This window comes from Mya arenaria, chromosome 1 (assembly GCF_026914265.1).
Source record: "Mya arenaria isolate MELC-2E11 chromosome 1, ASM2691426v1".
Lineage (NCBI taxonomy): Eukaryota > Metazoa > Mollusca > Bivalvia > Myida > Myidae > Mya > Mya arenaria.
Genome location: NC_069122.1, coordinates 32219733 through 32244056, shown reverse-complemented (window position 1 = coordinate 32244056; position 24324 = coordinate 32219733). Strand labels below are relative to the sequence as shown.

The 24324-nt window shown below is 32.1% G+C and overlaps 2 long non-coding RNA genes across 2 annotated transcripts; both read right to left on the bottom strand.

The window, feature by feature from the left end:
* Positions 1-16660: 16660 nt before the first annotated feature.
* Positions 16661-18776, bottom strand: LOC128232036 (uncharacterized). The gene is made up of 3 exons (XR_008260474.1): positions 18733-18776; positions 17845-17975; positions 16661-16760 (listed from the first exon to the last, which is right to left on the bottom strand). It is a non-coding gene; the product is annotated as an uncharacterized LOC128232036 (long non-coding RNA).
* A 69-nt stretch (positions 18777-18845) lies between these two features.
* Positions 18846-20456, bottom strand: LOC128232043 (uncharacterized). Its single transcript, XR_008260476.1, has 3 exons — positions 20391-20456; positions 19224-19300; positions 18846-18890 (listed from the first exon to the last, which is right to left on the bottom strand). It is a non-coding gene; the product is annotated as an uncharacterized LOC128232043 (long non-coding RNA).
* Positions 20457-24324: the final 3868 nt, after the last annotated feature.

Here is a 24324-nt window from a genome sequence, read left to right as displayed (position 1 = left end):
ATTTGATTTTCCTCTACTCTGAGGCTTCATTATTGTTGTTATTGTCTGGCGAATGACAGGAAATGCACGAATTTTTGTATGAATTACTTTATTGATATTCCAGGTGATAGACTATTTGTGTAACACTTCAGTATTAAAACGTTTGGTATTAAATTTTACCTCTTTGTTTAGAAAACTGATACTGTAAGAAGTCAAGTTCAGTAATTCTTTATTTCTTAATATCAGACCAACGTCCAAATATAAATAATATACAACGTAAGATAATTAATTAAAAGTTGCACCAGGGGAATGTATCAAAACAAGTTAAGAATATATAGCTTACATGATTACTTCAATTTAAATGTTACTTTTCAATAGAAGATAATACACACAAAGATATTTTTGTAAGTTTACAAAGTGACTCGTGTTTCAAAGAGAGTAAAAGTCATCAAAATCTGTGCAATTAGATTTTACGACATGTATAAACAGGATTGGCATAGTCATGCTAGCAATAGTAGAATATTATGCTCATATTTCGAGTTCAGGCCAAAAAAACAAAAACCTGTGTTTCCGGTTACATGGCGAAAAAAAAAGGGTCGGTCGGTCGGGATTGTTTTTTTTTTTTTTTTTTTTTTTTTTTTTTTTTTTTTACAGTTTCCATATCATGCAATTTTCTGTTATATCAGATCTATTATGTTATGTCTAAGCGTTTACTTATTTACAAAAACTCTGATAAAACAGCATTGTTTAATGTCTGAAAACATTTCCTTACCTTCGATTACCGTATTTTCCTGCCATTTTTGCCCATGAAATCGGGTGTTTTTTTTGTATACAATACTCGTTTATAAGTCGTGATCGGTTTTAAGGAAATATCCAGCAGTCCAATATTTTCAAATCTGTGAGCAAAACAGTCAATTATCAACTAAATGTGTTTATTTGCTGAGGAAAATCGTTGATTTTCTTGTCAACAGTGAGCTCCTTAAACTAGGCCTTCAAGTGGAGGTAGGTTAATAATAGAACAAGTAAACGCGGATATGGATTTATTTTACGTATCTTATTTTCGTACAATCAAAGTTTCATTGATATTTATAATGAATTCAAACATTTCGATCATTGTTTTAAGATTCCAAGACAACGATTAATGATTATTATATTTTCGATCATATGGTATTTTCTTACCAGCCTAGGCGAAATCCTGGCATTCAAATGGGATCATACGGTATCCGACTGACCGAATTAAATACAAACCATAGCCATGCGCCTTTGATCTTGTCACCGCTCGTGCTCTGACGTCACAAATTGTACCGTCTTATCTGCAGCCGACACATTCCAATAAATGTGCTGTTAATTTTCGCAGGTTTTTGTTTAGTTTTCAGCCGATGGGACTTTAATTATGCGAAATAAATAACCATTGATAACTGCGGATAAATTAATGTAATGATTAATGAAATGTGTTTGCAAAGCCTAATCGTTAAACAGTAAGTTTTATTTTGGACATGGATATAGATAAATAACACGGCGAACTATAGTTCAAAATATTTTCATTATAAAGACAGCAAAATATGTCTCCTGGGATCAACCACGTGTTTGGACCGTAAACATGCGTTTGCCAATTTGAAGATATCGGACAGGCTTCGCCGCCCTCCGCCATTTTGTTTTCCCGTCTCGGTAATACATAATCAGGAATGAAACTTTATTCCCCGGTGACATTGAAAGACAAACAACGAAAAAAAATGATGGTATATTTAAATATATATATTTTTTTGCGATATATTTTTTTATTATTATTTTTTACTTTTATGTCCAAAAAAAGATTAGGGTCGGCGAGGAAAAAATAGGGTCGGTCGGGTTACCGGAAACACAGGTATTTTTTTTTTTGCCTCAAGTCATCTTTTGGATACAAAAAGTATTTAGATGTCTTAAATTTAGTACGATGATTACAATTTATACATGTATCTTTTAGAACTAGTTCTCACGATTTAGAAATTGAAAAGGATCGTTAGACTGATGTCCCAAGGGAACGAAGATTATGCAAAGTATGTCAATTTGAATGTATTGAAGATGAATACCACTTTTTACTTGTTTGTTACTTCTATGAGGATCTGCGATCCCAAAATATACCACATAAATATTTTATAACTCCTAACAGTTACAGGTTTAGAATACTCATGTCATCATCTTGTGTTGCTATAGTTAAAGGTGTCTCTACATATTTGTGTCATGCATTGAAAAGTGAAATTCTAAAAAGCATATAACTGCATAGTAGTTTTATTGTCTTTCATTGCACTCTTGCATAAAATTGTAATTTAATACTATATATCTGTATATTGTAATGGGCCGGTGGCCTTATAGCAAATACACTTTGTCATTGTCATTGTCAGATTTCCTCGGAATACACACAAAGCACATTGGAAAGTGGAATTAACACATACTAATTATCAAACAACTCTGCATTGCTCAAACAAACTCACATGGTTTACAAATATGGACGATTAACAATGTCCGAAATCATCACAATTAACTGCCGTGCCGCTGCAAATAGATAACGTATTAGTCTAAGATTTAATTTAAAAGATCACTTAATGACTAATACACTTCACTGGCAATCAGTTTAATATAGGTAATACTCTTTCAAACACTACAATTAATTAACACTATTATTTAAAATTTTACGAACAAATACTACTGAGGTACTGGCATATATCCAATGATGTTTTCGATGTAAAATGACAAAGGTGTTACGAATAAACCTTGACCTAGCACTAAGCAAAGCCCGGTACCGGTATCCAATGATAAGTACCACTGATTGTTATTCGTTTTCGACATAGTACTTAGGTATGGTTGTATAATGTCATCACTCTAATGTATTGTTTATGCATTATAATATCGCATGTATTAACAACAAATAAAATAAAATTGCCTAAAATGAATCTGCAGTATTTATTTAAAAACAGTTATGATTATATCGAACAATACATACTGGATTTCGAGTCTGAGTTTCAACCTTAAACTCATTATATTAGTCAATATTGGCCCCTATGCTCGAGTATTGAAAGACGTGAATGAAAACAAATTTTCCGTTGAAAGCAATTATGAGTTGTTCATTAATATTAGTCAATTTTTTTAAGGAAACAGGCATTCGTAAAATTTCATATTGTTTGAAATTAGATATCATCTCATCCGGATTTTTTGGCAAACTCTTAGTGAAAAAGCTGAGATAACGGAAACCAGTAAAGCTTCCGCTATTCAAGTAAAGAAACATAACAATTATTAGTCCACAAATGACATTCTGAGTGAACCATTACACAGCCGCAAAAATAACCGTAAAATATTGTCAAATGCCTTTTATAGTGGATAGTGCATTAGGTGTACCTGTTAAGACCCGAGCAAGGCATACACAAACAATGTAAGCTTCATATATCTTCTTCTTTGTTAAATGTTGTGAACTAAAGTTTGGTCTACACACATTTTTTTTTTTTTATTGCAAAAATAAACATTTATACAAACAAGTGTTCAATTTTGTATGTCATAGAAAACAAGTATATAATATGAATAATTTCATATTACATGGGTAAATTTATAAACAAACACGGTTCATAAAGTTGGGATTTATTTTAAACAAAACATAATGTAAAAATGGGATATATTTGAAAGGAGAGAAAAAACAACAATGTTACAAATGACACTATTTTGTGGGTATTGCACTTAGTAAATACATATTACTATTTATGTATAATGTATTTCAGCGTTTTATTGGTAAGGTATTAATATAAGGTTCAAAATAAGGTATATTAATGGTTAATTTGCAGTCTTTCTCGCGGGGTGAGGGGGGGGGGGGGTGGAGGGTTAGGGTGGGTGGAGCGGAACGGACACTTGTGCCCCCGCCCGCTTTAACCGCTTATGAAAACAGTTAATGTTGAGAACACAGCAAAAAGATGAGTTATTTCCTTTTTATCAAAATTGCCGTGTCAGAATTCTGTTTACTACAATGCAAGTATATCGAGGACTCTTAAAAATATCAATTATATATGCAATAATACACTTCACTGGGACTCATTTAGAGCATATTATTATAATAATCCATTTTACAAACTACTTTTACGATGTACCGGTATACATCCGGAGTTGTTTTCGATTGAGAACAATGTACAGGTTTCATTTTTATAACATCTGTTTATTTACAAAAGCTATATATTTTTTACGACATACATTACTTTCCAGAATTTCAAAATTACGTATATGCAATTTATATTTAATATATGTAACAATGATTCTAATATTAAGATAAAAAAGGCATACTATTACGGACAGTAGTTGTCCTTTTATTCATTTGAATCTTTCCAGTAATATGCTAGTAAGTTTTTGACTAACTTTTCGCAAAAGTAATTAAGTTAAGAATGAAAATAGTTTAATATGTATTTAGTAAATGGGCATGCTGTTGCAATTAAAACATAATTTACCTAGCTTAGTTTACTCTTTTATGACTTTTTTATTTATTGAGGGATATTTTAAAACCAATACCGATCTTTAACATAGAATTCACACGTATTATCCGCGATGCAAAACATATATGTAGGTGAGGTTACAAAGACAATATCAACAAATAAGGTACGGATAATTATATAGAACAGTCTCAATTTAAAATAAATATTACTCGACCAATTGCGTTAAAACAATTTCCACAATGCTGATTTCAAAATATAAACAAATATTATGTTGCCAAAAAACAATAAAAAATATTGACATGCTTTTTATTGTTTAAATAACTTAAACCCAATTGAAGGTTTTCACTTAAACCTTGGAACAGGCCTTTCATATGAAAATATGTTTTTGTTCGGAAAAAAACATCATTCTGGCGCTAATAAGCATTGAGCTTTGCCCACGTTCAATCGATAAAACAACAAACTATTATTTCTGCTCGTTGCGAGGCGCTCTTTTGTGTTGCTTTTTTTGTATATAACGTTCTCTCTTATTAATGGATGCAATTATCTAAACAAAATGCAAAAAAACAATTCATAAGCCATTCATCACAGGAAAAACAATTGAATACAAAAACATACAAATGGCGTAGAATATCAACTCATAGATTCATAGAAATAGGCGGTCATACATAATTCACTGTGTTCGATCGAAGGAAATCCTGTTGTCGAAAATTGGTATCCCGATATGGCCAGTGAATATGTTCTGTTTAATAATAGAAAAATAAAAATTAAAGAATGATTTATTCAACAAATGAGGTCGCGGTATGTTTAATGCAGCACAGAAGACACATGACTGACATTTTAATTTACTTTGAAATTCTTTGAAGCACAGGTGAATATTTTTGTCAGTCAAATGCAGCATTTTTGTTTAATTGTTTTAAAATCGTCGGCCAACACGGATGTTATCCTCTGAACTCGGCAACAGCAGATTATGGGACTGACTAAACCATTAAACTGTAAGAATGTCAGCGAAATACGCAGTACAAGCAATGCTGGGTCTGCCCCAGCAGCAATTATTAATGCCAGTGTCACCAAAGGAATAAGACTGATGTTGTAGCATACAACAAGCATGAGTAAAGTCTGGTAAGATTTTTTTTTCTTTTGGTTTTGCAATGGGGTGATGTTCATGTGCTGCGCACTTTGAGAAGTCGAATATATAACAGTCGGTTGTGCTACTTTATAAACCTTTCGGAGTGAGTAAACAGACAATACATCGGCGGCGACGATTGTAGATATTAATACAGTTAGGCATGATCCAATCATTCTTCTTGAAATCGCAGGTTTAAAAATTGAACTTAGTTCACATATGCCCTCTCGTCTAAATTCAGGTTTACCACCTATGAACATGATTGCAACAAACAGAGCAATTCCCAGTAGAATTGTAGAAGCACCAAGCACCTTCGTGTATTTGTATTTCCAGCTTTGATTAATTTGTGAAATGTTCCTTGTGGAAGCGTATTTATGAATGCAAATGAAGAGCACGTTAATATGAGACGTCATAACTAATGTTAATGTCAAGAAACAACCATATCCACATATGATAGAAGTGAATATATTATTAACTTTAAACATCCCAAACATGAGAAAGACTACACCAGTCAAAATGTCATTCACGGAAATAAACAATAACTGCATATAAAACGATTTCATTTGGTCGGTTCGGGACACCTTTATCACCCGAATGAGGCACAATGTAAAACATCCGTTTAGTACCAACACAATTACACCAATGTTAATGATAATTATTTGAGAAATCAACTCTATTTCAGTTTCTTCTAGTGGTCCATTCCAAGAAGTGTTCGTGGTGTTATTCATAATGAAAAGGAACTGTTATACTAGATCGATTGTTGGAATACTAATGGTATTTGAGATTTAAATGTTCGATTGCTTGTAAACCTCGAAGATACAAAGAGACAGTGGAGCACGCCTTGTATTCATATATACTTATATAGAGGCTGTTTTAGCAAAGAGTCGAATATCAAAACTCGACTAATTACATCCAATTATGGTACAAAGAGGCAAGATGAAATGACACCTACATAAGTCACTCCATGGTATAAAGGATTTACTTGTATGTATACTCTTTTATGTTTGGCAAAATATAGTTTTTAATAATTGTGCTCTGTGTGTTCATAATTGGCACATGTGGTCAGTAATTATAGCCCGAAGTATAAGGTGATTACCCGGTCAATAAACTAGTTTGGAAAGGTATAATGATAATCAAGTATAGGAAACGGCACTTTGTTGACAATATATATTGAAATACATGTACACTTTGCTTCTTCAGATTTCGAGACTATGCTGTTTTTTCTGGTAAAAATATTTAACATACACGTTGATATTTAAATTCTGAACAGTGACATTTCATTGCTTTTCTTAAGCATGTTTTATTGTGTATTCACTGTTCGTGCTTGCGTCTTCATAAGTGATACTAATATTTAAAAACAATATATACATTATTATGTATAACAAACATAAATTTTGAGTGATAAACCGTTAACTAATTATTAAATAATGCATTTATGGAAAATATTAATTACTAGTAACAATATTGTAACAGTGTATTTAATAGCAGAAAAGATAAAAATATTAAATGATTTGTGAGTGCAAAACTATTTTATGTGATCCAATATCGTCTCATAAGATACAAATATGAATATGATGTTTTCTGCACCTTCTTTCAAATTAAACTCGATGTCCCTCAGAACGATTGTTTTCGACATTTATTCCCCCGTTTAGATATATTAAAACAATTGTATTGATACAATTGCGGAAAATCTTATATGGGAGTAAGAGATCTTTAAAGTTAACACACGAAGCTGTGTGTTTAAGATCGGATATATTTTGAGTTGATTTTGAATACATTTAAAAAGATTTTCTTCGTTATAATTTCTTAATTTCTTCTCAAGTTGTCTGGATATCTGGTATGACACCAGTTCTAGTATTCTTATTCAAATATTTGTATTCGTTTCAATATCGTAAACAGACTGGTGTAGTAGGTTTGACAGAATAATTATAATTGTAAATTCAAGAAAGTCCGCATCATCATCACCACCACCATCACCACCACCACCACCACCACCACCACCACCAGCATCATCATCATCATCATCATCATCATCATCATCATCATCATCATCATCATCATCATCATCATCATCATCATCATCATCATCATCATCATCATCATCATCATCATCATCATCATCATCATCATCATCATCGGTTGTTGAAAAATAACGTTTATATATGTATATATAACATCAACATCATCATCACACATCACCAGCACAACCTCTACAATCACAACCAACACCACCACCACCACCACCTACCCCACCGACATCAACATATCATTTATCATAACCGACTTTAAATAAAGAATATCTTATCTTTTCTTACCAACACCATCCAACTCACATACCACCACAATCACCAGAATCTCTGCCGCCATCCCAATCAACAATAATGTCTTAATGTTTCCAAGCATCAGTACAAAACCTGATGAATGTAAATTCACAGTGTATTTGAAAAGGTTGAATGAATATGCATTCTGATAAAATTAAAAAAGAAACTTTGCGTTGTGTTGTTGCTGTTGTGCTTTCGAATTTTAAATTGTCACTTCGTCATATTTTTATTAATTGTTTGAAAAAGAAGATGTTGTATTTCTGAGTTTGAAATTCCAGCTTTATTGATTACTGGGATTTCAATTATTGTTAACTAAACGTTGATGCACTTTGCCCTGAAGACTGATACGTGGAAACAAGCGTGACATCAAGCACTCTCGCGTGTTAATTGCATAATTAGTGCGGCTTTTGGGGATTTGCTATCTGGGCACTAAGCGTCTTCGAAAATACATGTACTTGTTTTTTGTGTCGACTCCATTCTTCTTTCAATTATTGGCTCTATTTAAAGAAATATTAGTCATACTTATTCGACCGAAAACAAAGACTCGCACACACACGCACGCACATAAAGTAAGCACTTTATTTCCATTTCTTTATCCCACATTGAATATCAAACGGATAAATTAAATGATTCTTACTTGGATATGTTCTCTAAACAGATAAAGGTAATACTCAGGATTTAAATAGCTGGTAGTATGAAATCCTATATGTTACATTATATACATCAATAAGCTTGGCCAAGAGCCAAGTGATTTAGCGAAATATTAAGGGCTTTTTTCGTCAACAAGTATCATGTGAATAAGCAAATGACCGTCGACAAGGTAATATTTAAAACCCCTCATCGGCATGCCAGTAAACCTGTTAAGAATAGAATAGTACTTGAAAAGCAGATATTTTCTTTGAACGCCGGTAAATACTGTTATAATTGAATTTGTTTGAAAACAAAAACACGATCTCATTTATCAAACAAAACTTCTGTTTAAGACTGAACTTTGGAAAATGACTATAGTAATTCCAACGCCTTTCATGTATGGATGTTCGGAGTTGAAAAGGAGTTCACTGAAAATTTAAAAAAATGCCAGGAATAACGTCTTAATGAAGTTCGTGGTCAAAAGAGCAAGACACTTTCGCGCAAGGACTTTTTACAGTCAGAAAAATGCATATCAGTCAAACCAACATTTGGTGCATTGAATATAAGACTAGACAACTGATAATACAATTTCAAGAAAAAAATGAAACATACATGGAAATAATATCGTTGTGTACAACACAAAGAATCTAACTTACTGATGTATCATATCGCTTAAGAGACATGCCGCTTTCGCAGTTTTTGAGTATGTTTTCAAATCGAAATTTAATGGGTTTTTCTACCACATAAATGTCCGTTAATTTAAAAATAGCGTCAGAATATGTATCTTTATTAATCACGTGATTTTCACATGATACATAAACATAATATAAACTGGGAAACCATTTTGCGCTATTTCTAAACGGGTTAACTCACCTGAGACAGCGACAAACCATTCTTTTAATAATGTAAAATGATGTGTTATCGGCCTCATACTAGCTCGTATTGACAATTTTATGCTTGTCTTGTGGAAATAATGTATTTACCGATTTTGGTGTATAGCCCCTTCAACTTATAAAATAAAATAAGGAAAAACCTATTTTTTTATTTTAAACTATTTTACGAGTTGTGAACATAAGTAATGTCCGATAAGTTTGGTTTTTCCCTATCTATTTTACAAGATTGTGAAAAACAACATAACGTCACTTTCTTTGGTACGATGTTGCGCGGGAATGCGGTCTTAACTCTTGCATGGCTTACAGTTTCAATAATAGTAATATGAACTAAGGCGCTGCCTCTACGGGCTTGAAGTGTTATTGCCGGAATCGTAGTTCTTTTTATGAAACACATGTTGTACAATACATCGCTGCCGGCATTTTTTGGCCTCTCGGGCCATCAAGAACAACTAGCTGTTTTATATAAACAAGACGCAAATTTTTCAGTACATGTTCTTGCAAGTTAAGCACAGAGCCTTAATTTATGAATATTCATATGGCAAGGACGAAGAGGCTTTTTTGAATGTGTTTTTCAGCTGTATAATTATTTTGATATCGGGTCTACAGTCAAGGACAGTCCATACTTTCAGTGTGTGTATACCACGTGATAAATTGCGTCATAAATGCTACGTCGGAAGGCAATATTTTGAAAAAATACTTTAAACAAAGATAACTTTACTATTTCTTCACCATTGTAAAACATAGCTCAGTCTACGCCGATTACGGAGCCCTACCTTCGTTTTTTAACCAAATTTTGATTTCGAGTTTAGTTTCTTAAAACACTTCGACAAACCTTTTCACAATATTTTACCAAAGAAAGTGACGTTATGTTGTCTGACGGAGTACTGTCAAAACATTATTTTGGAAACAGGTTTGTCGAAGTGTTTGATAAAATTAGTGACCTCATCAAATTTCGAAAATATAACAAATGCGGGGCTCTTTAAGCGGCATAGACTGCCCTTTGTTTCATTTCAAATGGTGTTGTAAATGAAAAGTTATCTTTGATTTAAGTCTTCATTTTCAGCAATTTTGCCTTCCGACGAAGCATATATAACGTAATTTATAACGTGGTATATACACACTGTACTTTGCATGGTCTCTTAGTATTTTGATTAGTAATGCACCAGTCAATTGTAACCACGGCTCCCCCAGGTCCGGGAAATAGCGGGGAGGTTGAATTTCGGTCCAGCCAACCCCGGCTAAAATCGAACATATGGTAAAATCCCCGCCAAATGTCCCCGTACCCCAGGGACCCTAGGTAAGGCCCATTCCCCGCTATATCTAAAGCGAAGACAAAACCACCGCATTCACCCGGCACTCCGGGGCCACCCGAAAGGTAAAAACACGGCCCATTTCCCGGGCTATCCCCGGTATACACCCGGACCTTGGGGGGGGGGGCGTGGCTACAATTGACTGGTGCATAATTAAGACTATAGTATCCATTTCATAAAATATGTCGATTTAACTGCAACATTAGTAAAACATTCCTTTGAACAAATACACCCGAAAGGTAAAAACACGGCCCATTTCCCCGGCTATCCGCGGTATACCCCCGGACCTGGGGGGCGTGGTTACAATTGACTGGTGCATAATTAAGACAATAGTGAAAGAAATCGGCTAAGTAGTGTGAAGGAAATGGTTCCTATTACCAGATGTAAATCCTTATAAGTATTGGTTTTTCACACCTTCCATAAAGCAAGCAGTAAGTATTTTACAGTTTATTTATGAGTCCTTAATTTACATAGATACACTATCTACATACATTTATAAACTAAAGCTATAAAATATGAGATAAATATGCACATGGTTATTGTAAATGTAAAATGCATACAGTTATGTTGAAGTAGACAAATTATCAATTATTATAAACAAGAACTAGGTAGCATATAAACAGAGGATAAAACATGAGCATTCAGCTGATACTGAAGACATTTTAAAAAAAGAGAGTACAAGATGAGTATATATTCTTGTAACCATAACATTCAATACTTATATTTGAAGATTTAACTTCAACACTATCCATTTCATAAAATATGTTGATTTAACTGCAACATCAATAAAACATTCCTTTGACCAAATGCATGAGTATAATCCCTGATTAACAGTAAATACAACAATTATTTTCAATATCACATGTCAAAAGCATTATCACATTTGAAAAAAAACAAACTATATTGTTTACACAGAAAAAAATACAAATAAAATAAAAGTTAAGGAAGTTTTTTTATAAAAAAAATATGAATGCAATAAATTTCCCATTGAGGGAAGGGTCAAACATAAGAACACTACTCAACTTTTATTAAAACTTCATTTTTTCAAACCAAAAGATTTAAGGGGTTTACTTTCATTTTCAAAAACTAGTAACTAGTATATTTTTTAAAGCACATTTCAATATCTGCAATATATTTCCATCACATAAGTGTTTCGTTTATAGTATAAATGTAGAATTAGAAAGTAATATATAAAAAGGTAACAGAAAAAATGCATGATTTTATTTTTATTGAAAATGAACACAAAAGTGAGCCTTACAAGTTTGAAATGTTTTATCATTTGAATGTGGAGGGCAACATAAGTGAATGAATAAGTTAATGCTAAAATATATTTCAGGCTTATACTAAGAATAACTGATAATCTCTTGAAAAAGAATGGATTGAAAGTTACTACTACGTGGTCTTAATTAAGCAGTGTAATGTACATGATTGTCAAGTTTAGAAGTTGTTAAAACAGTGAATTATTTGAATCTAGAAAAAAATATTAAATCTAGAATGCTTAGACCAAGTTGAGATTGATATCTTATATCAACACAGTGCATAGACTCTATACACTATATGGATATGCTCGATACACCGTGACAGTACATACACTGGTGTTATATTCTATACCAGTATATACTGTGCACGGTATATATTCTATTCATTCTCAGAGGTGTTGAAGCAGTGCTTCAACACCCCTGTTCTCTATACAATGTATACAGCCAGAGATTTTGAAGATTTACTTCAACTCCTCTGTTATAGTCTATATACATTGTGGAAGCGTGCACTATACTCTATTCATTGTCAAGAGGTGTTGAAGCAGTGCTTCAACACCCCTGTTCTCTATACAATGTATACAGCCAGAGATTTTGAAGATTTACTTCAACTCCTCTGTTATAGTCTATATACATTGTGGAAGCGTGCACTATACTCTATTCATTGTCAAGAGGTGTTGAAGCAGTGCTTCAACACCCCTGTTCTCTATACAATGTATACAGCCAGAGATTTTGAAGATTTACTTCAACTCCTCTGTTATAGTCTATATACATTGTGGAAGCGTGCACTATACTCTATTCATTTTCAGAGGTGTTCTTCAACACCCCTGTTCTCTATGCAATGTATCAACCAGAGATTTTGAAACTTTACATCAATTCCTCTGTTATAGTCTATATACATTGTGGTGGCGTGCACTATTCTCTATCTGTAAATTTGAACCTGTGTTATAGTCTATATACATTGTGGTAGCGTGCACTATACTATACTCATTCTCAGAGGTGTTGAAGCAGTGCTTCAACACCTCTGTTCTCTATTCAATGTATATAAACGGAGATTTTTGAACAAAAAATGGAGAAAACTGCACAAAAATAATTTTGATGAATTTATGTCATATCAGGCAACATATTTAATATACTTAAATCATAGAACAATTATATGGCGCAAAAAATGATTTTTGGGGTAAAATGTTGGAAAAATTAAATGAAAATGACAATTTATGAATTTTGCCAATAACTTTGCCTTATTTTGCAATAAAAACACCAGAACTACTGCAGCTAATATATATCATTTAACATTATTATATATAAAAAATATAGAAACACAGTTGTTTTTTTTTAAATATGATTTTCGGGGTAAAATGTATGAAAAATTAAATGGAAATGAGAATTTCTGGAATTTGCCAATAACTTTTTCAAATATTGCATGACCAGAATTACTGTATTTCATAAATATTACAGTTTAATATATCAAAAGTAAAGAAACTATGTAATTTTGTGAAATGTGAATTTTGGGGAAAATGTTTGAAAAATTAAATAAAAATGAGAATTTCTGAAATTGCAAATTATTAGCACGAATTTTGCAATACAATGACCAGAAATTTTACTGTATTCAATAGATACTATAATACAGTATAACAAACCTAAAGTGTAGAAACCATGTATTGTGTGAAGTGTGATTTGGGGGGTAAAATGAAATTAAATAAAAATCGACACACAGCACTTATCAAACATCACAAATAAACAAAAAATCATTTATGTGCATTTTTCTGAAATTGTCTCCTTAATTTTTGAAGCTCTGCATCAATCCTCTGTCAAATCAATTAACCTTGTTCTCTGTATTCATTTATGAATAAATCTTTTGAAATCATTGAAAATTGACCTTTTTCTCTGTCACCTGTATGAATTTTATAATGCAGATATTTGCCAGACTCGCAAAATTCATAACAAACCAAAAGCCCAAGGCATTTTTTCAAGAATATAATGCGACAGTCACTTGGGTGTGGAGCCTTGCCCAGCAACGTCTACATTTTTAAATTGTCATAGCCTAAAATTGTCATTTCCCGACATGCCAACATTTAGACATATCCAACATGATAACCCAAACTAAGGTCTCCCTAGGCTAAATACTCGTCCAGCTAGACACTAGAATTGGACCTACAATATCGAAGATGTCCAAAAAACCCAATTCACATAACAGGACAGGAGACCAGGACAACCAAAAGACATGGTTGTCTATGTTATAAACAAACAAGACTATGCATTTACCATAACTGTATCTATTTTGAACATGAACAGAACATTAGTAAATTTAATCCTAAGAATCTGAATTTCAAATATAAAAATGAATGGAAATTTTGCCTTTAGACTGTTATTAAATGGTAAATAATATTTGACAGTTATCTATGTACATCTACATTTTAACTTTAAAAAAGGTTTCCTTGACATTAAACAATCATTTGTTTTTATAAACAAAAAAAATAACAAAACAATGTGGCGAACAGATCAAGAATCTAGGTTTAAGAAGTGACATTTCTAGAGGCTTACCATGTGCTCCAATATGTATGGAACTTAATAACCATGGTTTTATTGAATTTATACTGTCATATAGGGTAATGTGCAATATAGTTAACAGAACACTCAAAAGTACAATGAAACATTTAGGTTAGAAGTTAAAATATAATTAGACAATTAGCCATAATTGACCAAGTCAGTATGGAAATTAACAACAGAACAAGGTAACTAAAAAAATATAGATTAAAAATAATAATATATGATTTGCATTCATTTAATTCAAGTTTAAAACAAACTTTTAATAATGAGCTAGCTCAATTGTTACTAAGCAATGTGCTTTATTGCTCACCTTAGAACCAGACACATTATTTGTTTCAATAATATGTTCACAAGATTTTATTCACTAAAATATGTGCCTAATTATTAACTTTTTACATGTTATGCCTTATTTGTTGAAAAGTCTTGCTGGCCAAGTTGTGATTTATGATGAGGAAACGATACCTCTATGAATAGCAATTTTTAAGGTTTTTAATACTTGACTTAGTGACTTCTGTTTCATATTACCTACATTCATTCTTTAAGGAAAGCTTGGGAAGAGAATATGGCCTATAAAACTAGAACATAGTTTTTTTCTAAAACTTGACCAAATTTCATTCATATAAAGTGGAACTTGAGGCCACTCTAATCAAACACATTTTGACCAATAAACAAGTTTCACCTAATATTATTTAAATGTTGACGAGAATAAATACTGACAAATATCATGAAAATTAAATATATAGTTTCTGAAGCATTTACAGTTTATATTATTAGAACAAACAACCTACATGCTTTTTGTCCAACCTGAACAGTTATCAATCTCTACTAAGATTTTTTTGGTAAACATATTCTGGCCAGTATGAATAAAGACCAAAGAGACAAGAGCTGTCACAGAGACAGCGCTCTCGACTATTCCGCTGCTTTTCAGTGTAAGGATGGAAAAGTTTTGGCGAAACATGCATGGATCACTGTTAGATTAGATTTCAATGCAATACATGATGTGCGGAGATATTAACATAAATGTGGTTACATGCAAAATTTTAACCAGAATTTTTATCTAGCTTGATTATTTAATTAGGTTGGGTGGTTGTATAAAGTCTCAATGCAATTCATCCAGTAGTTGCTGAGATATTAACCTATGTGTGCTTACATGCAAAACCTTAACCATAATTTCTGAGTGAAATAATAAACGCAAGTATTTGCATTAAATGCAAACTATAGTTATATAACTTGGAAAATTAAGTAGGTTGGATGGTTGAGTACCATTGTATCAAGTCTCAATGCAATACCTCAAGCAGTTGCTGAGATATTAACCTATGTGTGCTTGCATGCAAAACCTTAACCAGAATTTCTAAGTCAAATAATAAAGGCCTATTATTTACATTAAATGCAAACTAGAGTTATCTTACTTGTTTAAATAAGTAGGTTGGATGGTTGAGTACCATTGTATCAAGTCTCAATGCAATACCTCAAGCAGTTACTGAGATATTAACCTATGTGTGCTTGCATGCAAAACCTTAACCAGAATTTCTAAGTCAAATAATAAAGGCCTACTATTTACATTAAATGCAAACTAGAGTTATCTTACTTGTTTAAATAAGTAGGTTGGATGGTTGAGTACCATTGTATCAAGTCTCAATGCAATACCTCAAGTAGTTGCTGAGATATTAACCTATGTGTGTTTGCATGCAAAACCTTAACCAGAATTTCTAAGTCAAATATTAAAGGCCTATTATTGGCATTAAATGCAAAGTAGAGTTATCAAACTTGGTTAATTAAGTAGGTTGGATGGTTGAGTACCATTGTATAAAGTCTCAATGCAATACCTCAAGTAGTTGCTGAGATATTAACCTATTTGTGCTTGCACGCAAACCCTTAATCAAGGGGTGACGCCGACGCCGACGCTTGAGTGAGTAGTATAGCTCTCCATATTCTTCGAAAAATTGAGCTAAAAATGAGTCCCCATAAGTATTAACACTGTATGAAACTGTTAATAAAAATGAAGGACAGACTATGATCAATCACAATAGTTCAACATGAGCACTTTGTACTGTGTTGAGGTAAATGTTAATCATCCAACTTTTTTAAGGGTAATCTATTTTCAAATCTATAATGTATTTGTCTGTTAAAAGTTAAAATTGGTATATCATTCAAATTTTAGTGAATCTTTATGTGACGGATGTCTTGTCCATTAAGTTGCCTTCAATGAAGATTTTGAAGTCAGACTGTCTCTTGTTGGATGTGGGGAGTTTTCTGAAAGAAAAAGGAACATTAAGCAATACATAAACACAGTTCCATTGTTGGCTTCAAATATTGAACTATTAAGGAGCTTTTCATTCATTTGTGCCATTGGCTTCAATGTTAAAATTTGATAGTTACCCCATATAAGTATCATTTGAAAGGGCTTTGCATACTGATTACTTATATGTAAAATCAATGACAAGAACATATTTTCACCTTGAAAAGTTATTGCTGGCATCCCAAAATCCCATTATTGTTCATCAGATACATTAAGTTATTATCTATCTTGCAACAGCTCTATGGTTGATTTTGAAATATGATAGTTCTTATACATATTATATCTTAATATTAAAAATTAGCCACACTTTTTGTGATATAGATTTTATATATATGCACATAAAAATATGTAACAAAAAATATACAAATAAATAAGAAACGATAAAAACACACAAATCTTAGTTTATTTTACATTGATAGATAGTTCATATAAACTTTGCTAAATACAGAAAGAAAATAATTGTTTCTATTACAGGATTTGAACCTGGACAATTAATTTTAATGTGAATGAGCATATTTGAGCATGATCACAACTGTGCATTACAACAAAGGATAACATTGAAAACTAACAAAGGGCAACTACTACAAAAAAAATCTTGAGTTATGGTTTCTGTGCACTGCACCTCTGCTAAATAAGATCTATCTGTACATATTTGAGATAAGTTTGAGATCAACACCTCAAAGACTTTTCAAGTTCTGCTGCAGACAAAAACTCAGTATGAAATATAACAAAGGGTTATTACAAAAAGAACTGTAAACAGAGTTATGGTCCCTTAACACTGCACTTCTTCTCAATAGGGATCTATCTGTATATGAAGTTTGAAGTTAATACCTGGGGGATTTATGCTGAAGATTACATTCCGTGCACAAGCACACACACGTGCACAATTACACAATTACTGTATCCACTTTGTCTTTTGGCAAGGGATCATCAATAGATTAGTCCTCATCATCACGGTCTTAAACAAACATGATGAACATAATCATAGCATGCATAAAACAGTTTACAGTTGTATCAAATCTGGAATAAAAACTGTACCTAGATGAATTTGTAACAGGTGGCGATCAGTCATCACTTTCCTGTTTCCTGTTTCTCATTGTGTCATTCCTGTATCTCATTGTGTCTTAGTTGGTTTAGTACAACTCTGGCCTGGTCCACAATTGCAACAACTGAAAAACAACTGAACAATTAGCAAAAGAGAACTTATACCTTAAATGTACATAATATATTGCTACTAAAACTGACTCATACTGTCAAACACTTGTTTCCATGAAAAACTACAGCTATCACCTATTTTAATAAGAGGTTTCACTGAGAGTGATGTTTGCTTTTAAGCATACAGTAACCAATTAGGCAATAATTTTAAAACTGCCAAGCACAAAATAAACATAATCCTTAATATACCAAAAACAGAATAGTGTTTTGTTAAATTAAAGTAAAAAAATGAAAAAAAGTTATGAAGAGAAGAAAAAAAAATATAAAGATAATAATCAAAGGTTTACAATTCTTTGACTACCATACACAATTTAATGATTCATATGCACAGCTATTTTTCTTATCACGTCCAATATGTGCATGAAGTTTGAAGTTAATACCTCAAAAACATAGAAAAGTGAAAGAAAAATAATCAAAGACCAATAACTCTAAAATACCATAAACAATTTTTTTTTTGCACAGCACTTCTCAACATATTTAATATGTGTTAGAAATCTCAAAAGCATTTGGAATTATGGATAAAAGAAGACTTGTCCAAATGAACCCTAACCATCAAGTGGTAGGAGTATAATAGCAGAGACAAATCATACATATGTCTTTATATTTAATATGTCAATGTATGTTTGAACAGAATAATTATGTTAATTCTCATTTCTTGGCTTACCTCATATTTATATTGTTATACATAGAATTAATCCAAAGAGAACTAACCATTCACTGACAAGATTTCCTCATTATACACAGGAGTATCTTCAGACTTTTAGAATCTCTCCATTTTTCTTCTCCATGGGAACTGCAATGCATAACACATAAGAAAGGAAATCATCTTCATACTTTTAGAATCTCTCCATTTTTCTTCTCCATGGGAACTGCAATGCATAACACATAAGAAAGGAAATCAAACAATTGCATTTTTTAAAACAATTTGTAGAGAAAAATAAAACATGACTTCAGACACATGCAGAATTATTTGCATTTATTTTAAGCAAGTTACAAGAGTAACTGTACCCTATGCCATCTGAGTAAAATCTGCATGCAACAAACATGTGCATGCAAAATTGCATGGACTTTCATTTATTTGCTTAACAGTTTTAATTAAACCTAACAACCTGACCAAATACTTGAAATATCTTATACTTGAATACATTATGTTATACTAGTAAATGACATTGAGTACATGTAAATATGTGTTAAAAATCTACCTTTCAAATCCAATGCTTTCTTTGCATCAAAACGTTTGTCTGTTTGCCCTTAAATTGGTCCCTCAAGAGTATCTGGTCTGAAATAAATATAAAATTCACCTACTTTTAAGCTAAAATTAGCTATAACACTAACTTGGCTGATCTTAGGAAAAATGAGTCTTAAAGCTGCACTCTCACAGATTGACTGTTTTAACATTATTATTATCTCAGAGAATCAATGCCTTTAATTGCTAACAATAAAACAGATGTCATATATTGAGAAATCTGCTTATTATTTCATTTTTCTGAAAGTGTTCAAATTTAAGTCACAGAACAACAATTATGAACGTACATATGAAAAACAGCTATCTGATATTTTTTCAGCAGTTTTAAATCATGGTTCGCAGACATAATTTATGCACTTACATTGCATGATTCATTCCATGATGAAAAAAAAGTTGTCAGAATGGTAAATCTGTGAAAATGCAGCTTTAATAACAATCCCCAACAGTTCCTCCCAAAGACTTGTTTAAAAGGGGCTGTAATCTGTTTAATGAAATAGCGGAAAAAAGAAAATTGACGAAAACTGACATAAACTTGGTATCTATGTGTATAATGCATTAAAACTTACTAACTAAAGTACCACATAATTTACAATAAAAAAAATCGCCAATATATTACAAGTTAGGTATAAAGATAAAATATTCCAACTGTTTAGGATAAGCCTTCATAGCACAGTGGATACAAAACTGGACTGCAATTTTGGCGACACCGGTTCCAACCCATTCTCTGACTTGATATTTTTTTTTACATTTTGCATTTTGGTAATTTTTTTTAACCATTATGATATCAAAGATCAAAAGAATTTTTGAATAATTGTCCTGAGATTCTTTACAGAATATTTTATTTCTTTTTTTTTTTTTTGGGGGGGGGGTCCCACCCTCTTTCTGGATCCGCTAGTGTGGGTTACTCCCGTAAAATGATCTGAATTTAATTTGGTGCAAAGCTCTAATAAAAATTTGTGTATTCAATTAAATTCATAAAACTAATTAATGTAAACAAACCATTTGCAACTATCCCTGAATAACTTTTAAATGATAGTGATTATTTTCATTTGCATGATAACTAAGAAAATATAAAATAACACTTGAGTGTCCTGTATGGTATCCCGATATAGTCAATACTTACAACTTACATGTGCAGGAATCAGGAAGGAGTTCCATTCTACCAACTTAATACCATTCTTATTTGTCGTCTTCTTAACCGGATGCTTGAATTTTTTGTAAACAAACCCAGTGAACCCTGCATCATTCCACTAGACTTTCTCGCTTAATATTTACGCTCGGTTGTGCCTGTATCGAAGAAAATGAAGACCAGTCCAAAACATTGCGTCATTTAGTATTTAGCACGCGCTAGAGGTATTCAAAACATCGAATTTGACCGACACTGAACAGAGGTATATGGCTATTTTCTTTGAAAATATAACACTTTCTAGTTCAAAAGGTAATTGAATTTATGTAGATACGTAAACAATTGACAGTTTAACGAGTATATTTTATTGATATAACGAAGTACTCCTTAAAGCTGCACTCTCATATACATGTATTTTGACAACTTGGTTATTTGTTTTATTTTTGTCTTGGAGTTTGAATGAGCCAGTTTCTGTGTAAATATATGCAAATAAGTGATATAAGCCTGCTGACAAAAGATCAGATCGCAGATTTACATATTCCGTTAAAAAAATGTTTTATGGCTAAAAGTGCTACTAACAGTTGGAAGAAAAATGCATAAAACATCATTTTCTTAAAGCTGCACTCTCACAGATTGAACATTTTGGCAACTTTTTTATGTTTTGTCTTGGAATGTACTAATTTTGGCGAAAATCCATGGAAACCAGTTATATAAGACTGCTGACAAATATAGATCGCAGATTTTTATATATACCAGTTCAAAAATTGATGTTTTGTTCATTTTTCTAAAACGTTTATTAACGGTTTTAGCCATAAAACATTAATTTTCAAACGGAAATATGAAAATCTATGATCTGGTTTTTCGTAAGCAATCCTATATCATTGGTTTGCAGATATTTATACAAAAATTTGCTCTTTCCAAGACAAAAAATAAAAAAGTTGTAAAAATGGTATATCTGTGATAGTGAAGCTTTAACTAAAATATATATGCAATCCAATGTTTTTTAAGCAGTCTTGTGTCACTGTTTTTCTTGCACTTATGCATTTATTGGCTTGTATAAAGACAAAAAATAAAACAGTTGTCAAAACAATCCAACAATGCAGCGATAAGTCTCTTTCACATCATTCTGTATCCTAATATTTTAATTTATTTAAGATAGTTGCTTTTCAAGATGCTGAATGTATATTTTACAGCCTTTTAGGCTTTAGAGTGTATTCAATGTCATTTTCAGACAGAAATATCTTGATCGCAGCTAGGAACAAGCTCACAACAGGCATTAGTGAGTCATGCCTGTCAAAACTAATTTTGGGGTACATGCATGTGTCTTTTAAAGTAGAACAGTAGACATCAACTTTACAATGTACATGAATACATTGTATTCATACTTTAGTTATCTATGTATTCATGTACATTGTAAAGTTATTGTAGATGTAGATCCTGTCGATGAGAACCAGCCGTTCAGTTAGCTCAGTTGGTTACAGCGCCATGATAGTGTTCCAGCAGTTGTTGTTGGTTCAAGCTCCACACTGGGGCACTTCTCCTCCCAGGTTTACTTAAATGGTGGCAGCGGTACATGGCAGGAGTGCCTCCGTCAGCTTTAAACTACAGTCGAAACTCGATGGCTCGATATTCTAGGGACCAGCCAAAATACTTCGAGCCTCGAGAATATCGAGCCAAGCGGGATTGCTTACAGAATGTTATTTGTTTCATTATTCGTTACAAAACGTCTTGTTTACCTCGTTTGTTATTGGCTATGCTATCTCCGCAAGAGAAGAGTATTAATTGGACATAGTTACACGTCGTAAAGTTCGTAACATCACTTATTCGATACTTAGAAAATATTATTTGATTGTTTTTATTAATTATAAAAATTATGCGAAAACAACAAACAAGTAATTATAAACAGTGGGTAGCAAAAACATAGCTTATTAGTTATATCAGGATGCATTGAAATTTATACATGTATAACAATTAGGGAAAGAACTTAGATAAAGTGATGGCATGTTTATTTAAACTGTTAAGTCATTCAAATTTGATAATAATTATAATAAATTGAATTAATTTTTATCGATTAGCGCCGTGTGCTAAATGAAGCCAACAAAAGAAATCAAGGTGTGAGGTTCTTACCTGAACCCGCGAAAATGACATCGACCCAAGCAAACAAAATTGTGAAATTCTTACTTGGAACCGCGAAAATGACTTCGAGCGTGGAGAAATATCGACCCTCAATATATCGAGCCATCCGATCAAATTTTATATGAACAAAGAGCTAAACAAAATCGGTTCTTTTGAACTGGTTCAAGCCAACGAGGATATCGAGCCATGAGATATCGAGCCAACGAGTTTCGACTGTAAAATATATATAAAGGGTTAATGGAGAGGAGTGGAGTGTATTGTGTGTCACTGTCAGTGTGTAAGAACCAGCCGCTCCGATGTGGAAATACTTGTACCATAAGTCATGGTTTTTAAGTTTATTGTTTAAAGTTCCATTTACTAGTTTTGACCTTAAAGGTGCACTCTCACAGATTGAACGTTTTGACAATTTTTTGTCTTGGAATGAGGCAATTTTTGCGAAAATCCATGGAAATCAGTTATTTAAGACAGCTGACAAATAATTAGATAGCAGATTTTTATATTTAAGTTTAAAAAGTAATGTTTTATGCATTTTTCTTAAACCATTAGTAGCGGTTTAAGCCATAAAACATTAATTTTCGAACGGAAATATGGAAATCTACGATCTGATTTTTTGGCAGCAATCATATATCATTGGTTTGCAGATATTTATGCAAAAATTTGCTCTTTCCAAGACAAAAAAATAAAAAAGTTGTAAAAATGGTATATCTGTGAGAGTGCAGCTTTAAATTTTATGATTTAATGACAACAGCCTTGAAATAGATACCTGATTTAAGCATTATGCCAATGTTTATAAATTTCTATTATATTTTACTGTGAAATAATGTAAATATATACATATAATTGTTTGTGTTAGTTTAAATTTGCTTGATTTATCATTAACCTAATTATATATTATTTCATTTTTTTTGTATTAACCCAATATTATGTCATATAATATATCTATGGGTATATAATACCAAGGTAAACACATGTATACAAATCACTTATTATTATGTATAGATAGTTTTTATTTCCATGTAACTCATTTGCCTACATACATTTTGGAAAATGTGGTCCATTACAGATAAAACCCAGATGTATACATGGCCTGGATTTCCATATTATGCTGCCCAGAATAAAAGACAATGCAGTCCAGATAAAAACATTGTATGGCTCAATAATCTTTACCAAACTTGGTAAAAAAACTTTGTCATATTATGAGAAATCCCTGTTTTTTTTTTGTTAATTATGTTCATTCACAGTATATGCAATTCACCAAGCAACACAAGACTTAATGTCCACTTGACACATTTCTAGTATATTTGGCTTGTACATAAACATTACTTTTTCATAAGAGAATAAATCTCATGTAGGACATTTAGATTGCTCTAGAAATAATTGCCAAGATGTTTTGCATTTGAAACATGTTTAAAGCATACCCAACATTATTTGCATTTATTGTGTTCATGATTGTGTTGTATTCTTCCTTTTTAAGATGCATCAGATGAAGTCTTTGACTATCTAAAAAGGGATTTTGTAAGCTAGTACTGGACATGAAGACAGTCACTTGGAAATGATGATTGTGCAACAGCGGTTAAACATATGCAATACATCATATGGTAATTTCTTTTCACCTCAATGAATATTTAAGTGACCTACCCACAAATAAAGTGATTCTCTAATAGTTCCAATTTCCACTTTGATTTTGTAATCTGGTATTCTTCATTACTACTACCCGTAACTGTTATCTAAAAATAACATTATAATATTCATCAATAATATCATAAGACCATGTGAATATTCAGTAATTTATATA